Below are 5,067 nucleotides of genomic sequence, written 5' to 3'. Positions count from 1 at the left end.
CATCGTGAAATCGTCATAATTGTGAGTTTTTTCATTTTACAATAAAATCATATTTTTGATTTTCTGATTTTAATGGGGTTGTATATTGTTACTTTTAATGTTGATTTTCTGATTTTAATGGGGTTGTATGTTGTGAAAATGTTTATTTAAAGTTAACGTGACCCTCAAATCTCCCCACTTTTTATGCGCTAATTTCATATGAAGGGTAAAAAGGAATTATTTTTGCTATAATGAAGGAGGTTAAATAGTGAGCATCATATCGCTTTTTAAAGATACCATGAAATGTTGCAATAGAGGTAGCTAAATGGTGTGCATTGTACTGTCTGGAAATTGTTGTTGCTGAATTTGGCAGGTAATACTAAAACTTTGAGTACGCTTAGACCAAGTTTTCCTCTCCCTTCAATCTTGCATCATCCAGATTTTTTTATTCATTATTTAAGTTCCAATCCTTTGTATTAGTTTTTGTCCAAGTTTTCTCTAAATCAAGTGACCGTCCAAAGCAATTAAATTGAAGGTCCTTCATTTTTCTGCTCTTAAATTATGTGTTGCAGACTGACATAAGTGCCTTTTGAGTAGATATCTCAGCAGAATGGCCACAAGCACTTTCAACTTTAGTGTGATAGCAAACTGTCTTAAATTATAAGAATGGCCTTGGGAATTTTAGTATCGATAGAGTGGTAATACATAGACTGATTTCGCTAAGATGAGTAGTAACTAAAGTTTAACTCATCTTAATCATTGATTTCAATGCATTTGAAGGCATATCTTGATAACATATTTGAGACCTTGATGTCTTGGACATTATTGGACATGATGCTCGACTATATAAATTTAACTGACTTGATTTGGAGCGAGGTAGAACACTATTATATCTCTTATTTAATTGTGTTAATTTTGTGTGTTGACCTCAGCGATGTTCCATATTGGTACCTTGCTTTCAAAAGTGTGTTCATCTAATGAGTTCTTTGATTTAAGTTATCATTTTTTTGTAGTTTTCCTGTTTGGTTGATGTGGATATCTATTTTTTTGAATTGCGTTTTGTGTGTGCGTCCTACAGGATGATTATGTTATCTAGAGCTTCAAGTGTGGCATTGCTGCTTGGTTCCTTTGCATACTTCAATTATTATTGCAGATGGTAACAAAATTTACCGTTTGCATGAAACTTATATTACTTTTCAGCTTCTATGACGATTCTAGTTGAATTTCCTGAGGGAGGGGAATACCCTTCACGTTTGTTGGTACAGATGAAGTCCTAAGCAAGTTAAAAGGAATCTAATACTATCAAATAATACTTTTCCTATATAGTAGTTTCTTCTTATGAGGCGCTTTACGTGTAGCAGGGAAGAGTAGAATTTTCGAGATCATACAAAACAACATGGCAGTAATACATACATGACTACTGAAACAATTAGGAGTTCTTTTCTTAATGGGAATCAGAATGCTTCTTTGCAGTACCAGGAGGTTGTGTTGAACATGCGTTTTTATACTCTACATTCAAATTCACATCCCAAAATCACTAATGGAACTCAAGTTATAGATTGATGTCCTCTGTACAGTGAGATAACATGTGATAGCAAATTAGCAATGGAGTTACTACATCTATTTTTGGGAGCGGACACTTTTTTTCAGAGGTTTAAATAGCTCTGAAGATTAAAATTTGAAAATTGGAGCTGAAGGTTTGCGTGTTAGACTTATTCAGAAACGTTTAGAAAATTGAGCTCTATATGTTGATGCCTTGAAGCCTGCCAATTTGGTCTTTATAAATCGTTTTTGTTTCCTACAGGACTGCTTTAAGACAGCATAAGGTTTTCATGGACTATGACAAGTAATCTACTAGAAGTTTAAAAGCTCTTACTACTCTTGCACTAGGTGTCTAAGTATTTGTTTGTGGCTCCTTAGATTTCAGTCTCATATATTTGTGTCGCTTACATACTTTTGACAGTTACCTTAATCGAAGTTAGTGGATTGGAGCTTAATGCCTTTTGCTACGGATCCAAACATTGGCTATATGAAGTTTCAACTTTACTGGGAAATATTCAATACATTCAAGTTAGCATCATTGGTTTGTAATTCACTCAGTCCTATTTATCAATTTCATTTTTCAAGTTAGATTAAACAGGTGCATAAAATGTACCTCATTCCCTTTGGTTTGTTTGTTTGCTTAGCTCCCACTATTAGTTTTTCCTGACACTCTTTATCCTCTCTGTTTAGCAAATTTGTTATGTTTCGTCAGTTTTTTTTTGTCTTGATATTATGTTGTTACTTAAGCTTGTTCTAAAGTATTTAGAGGTGCTTAATTACCATTTACCTTAGTTGAAATATGGATTTTGACTTCAGTGTTTAATGCTTGAAGAGGGTTATAGTAAGCTATTGGCTTGAAAAGAGGATGTAATAAGAAACATAGAGTCACCATATGTGACTAAGTATAACTTGAGAAGCCAAAAAAAATTATGGATAAGATGTGATTTTTTTGCAGGAGCAATTGCAAGCAAGCTTCTTGTTGGATTGAAAGCTTCCAAGGTTTTGATTTCTTATTTTTTTTAATTGATGTATACTTTATCAAAAAAAACTATGACAAATCAAATGAATGTACTGCAATTCATCCTAAATTTCTTGAATTGCATTTTTTAAGGTTGTGAATATTTAAAGGGTCTTTTGCATTTTGGTCCTACTATTAATAGCGAATTTAGGGTTTGGTCCACAATTAATCGTTTATTGCAGTTTAGTCCCAAATTGACATAGGTCCGTCTATACTTTCTTAATACCCAAATTACCCTAACACGTGTACAGCACGTGAAACTAATCAACAGCCATCACTTAACTGGTATTTTGCAGTTTTGTCCTAGTGATAATAGTGATATTAGGGTTTGGTCCTAGTGATAATAGTGATATTAGGATTTGGTCCACAATTAATCGTTTATTGTATTTGGGGTTTTTAGGTTTTGGTCCTCCTAATAATGGGGTAATTAGGCTTTGGTCCAACAATTATCGTTTATTAGGTTTTGATCCTCCTAACCGTGAGTTAACCGTGAGTTGACTTGGTTGACTAACGATGGACGTCCACCCATCTCACATATTTTGCTATTACCCACAATACCCTTATAAGGTCAATATTGACCGAGTTGACCATCTCCAATTTTGTAGTTTGACACCAAATCAACGGTATGTGATGAGACACGTGTCTTCAGCACAAAAGAAATAACAAGATTATCAGTGACGACGTTGACCACAGCCTAACTGGTGCTTGTTCTTGATGTCAAACTCAGAAACTTGTGGGTTGCAAATATCTTAACTTCTTACTTCTTCATCCAATTCTCTCGTTTCATTTCAGAACATGTATCTTTGGAAATGCTTTGCCTCAAAAGCTGCTTTGGTGCACTTTCTATTGCAGTTATTGGGGAACTTGCGGGGCTTTATGAAGCTTGGAAACAACATGGAAAGCTACCTGGGAAAGGTCAGAGACCAGCAGAGCATCTTGCTCGAAAGGGATTCAAAATCTCTCCTTATCTCTACATGCAAATGGATAGAACAAGATTGGGGATCATGGCCGACAAGGGACTTCATGATATATTCACATCAAACGGAACCCTCTTGCAACAAGGCAGTATGTGCCGGAACACGAAACTAGCACAAACACTTCAAATAATTGGAAGGCATGGGCCAGAAGCATTCTATAATGGCTCCATAGCCAGCAATCTAGTTAAAGATGTTAAAAAGGCTAGAGGAATACTGACAACGAGAGATTTGGAAAGATATCGAATTAAAGTGATGAAACCAATTTCTGCAGAGGTTTTGGGACATCAAACAAACCGTCGATTACTTACCCCATGATTGGAACCATTGTTGTTGCTTCTGGTGGTTTTGGAACTCAGAAACAGAACCGAGAAAACAACAACAACAATAACCAACAACCCGGCCGGTTACTTAGATCTCCATCTCTTTTACAACGCGTGAAATCAATTAATCTATATCGTTACAAGTCCCAAGAACTAAACCCATTTTCTTCAATCACAATAACTACACTTCAACCTTCAGAACTAGAACATTCCCAACAATTTTTAGACACTTTTAACATACCCCATGATGATAAACAGCACATTGACCAATTCCCATATGAGAATCTTGATGAGAATCTCGATGAGAACCATCATCTTCCCATGGATGAAACTTATCACAATATTGAAGATCATCATGTAACAAGAACATTTAATCTGATACAAAACCAGCATCTGGAGATATACAAGTTACTAGACCAGCTACTGTAAGAGAAGGGAAGAGTACTTTGCAGAGTTTCAGAGATGATGAAGAAGTTGATGCAAAGGCAGATGATTTCATTAACAAGTTCAAGAACCAATTGAAGTTGCAGAGGTTAGATTCTATTCTCAGGTACAAGGAGATGCTTGGTAGAGGTGCTGATAAGTAATCTCACTCTATTATTTGGCCGAGTACTGGTTGTGATGGCTGTTGCTAATTGAAGACAAATCCTACTCCACTACCACCACCTCCTCCACTGTCTGCATCTGTACCAGCATTCCAAGCAACCATTCTTTGAAACCTCCCGATTTCTTGGTGCTGCTGGTCAGACCAACTAGTAGAGTTAGTCTCAAAAGGCAGGAGAGATGAGTTGGAGAAAAGGATTTGCTGTACAGAAGAATTAGGATTGGAATGTTGATGGTGAAGTAGAATTGGGTCTTGAAATGACTAAAGTGAAAGTCGAAGATCTTGAGTGTGGCTACTAGTTCTTGAAAGGGGGTCAGGTGGGTAGTTTGGAAAATGGATTGGAGGTGATGTTGTAGAAGCTGCAATGGGAAAAAAGACTTAATGGTATCGAAATGGCGTGCCCGAGTCAGTGAAGGTGGAAGGAATCCAGGCTACTAGTTGGGTTATTACTCAAATGTTTAACGAAAACCATACCCAGAACCATCTTGCTCAACACCCAATGGTCTTTTACTTGAACCGGCGAACCCATCGCCTTGATTCTGATTCTCCTCTTCGCCTTGTTCTCGAGATTGACCATCGCCTTGTTCCGAAGATTGACCAATTGCCTCATCACATACCGTCGAATGA

General features: G+C 36.6%; 1 pseudogene; it reads left to right on the top strand.

Annotated features, from left to right (window-relative positions):
- Positions 1-3,464: 3,464 nt before the first annotated feature.
- On the top strand, positions 3,465-4,822 carry LOC147514420 (uncharacterized; annotated as a pseudogene).
- Positions 4,823-5,067: the final 245 nt, after the last annotated feature.

Source organism: Coptis chinensis, chromosome 2 (genome assembly GCF_015680905.1).
Source record: "Coptis chinensis isolate HL-2020 chromosome 2, ASM1568090v1, whole genome shotgun sequence".
Taxonomy (NCBI): Eukaryota; Viridiplantae; Streptophyta; class Magnoliopsida; order Ranunculales; family Ranunculaceae; genus Coptis; species Coptis chinensis.
This window is presented reverse-complemented; position numbering and strand designations above follow the sequence as displayed.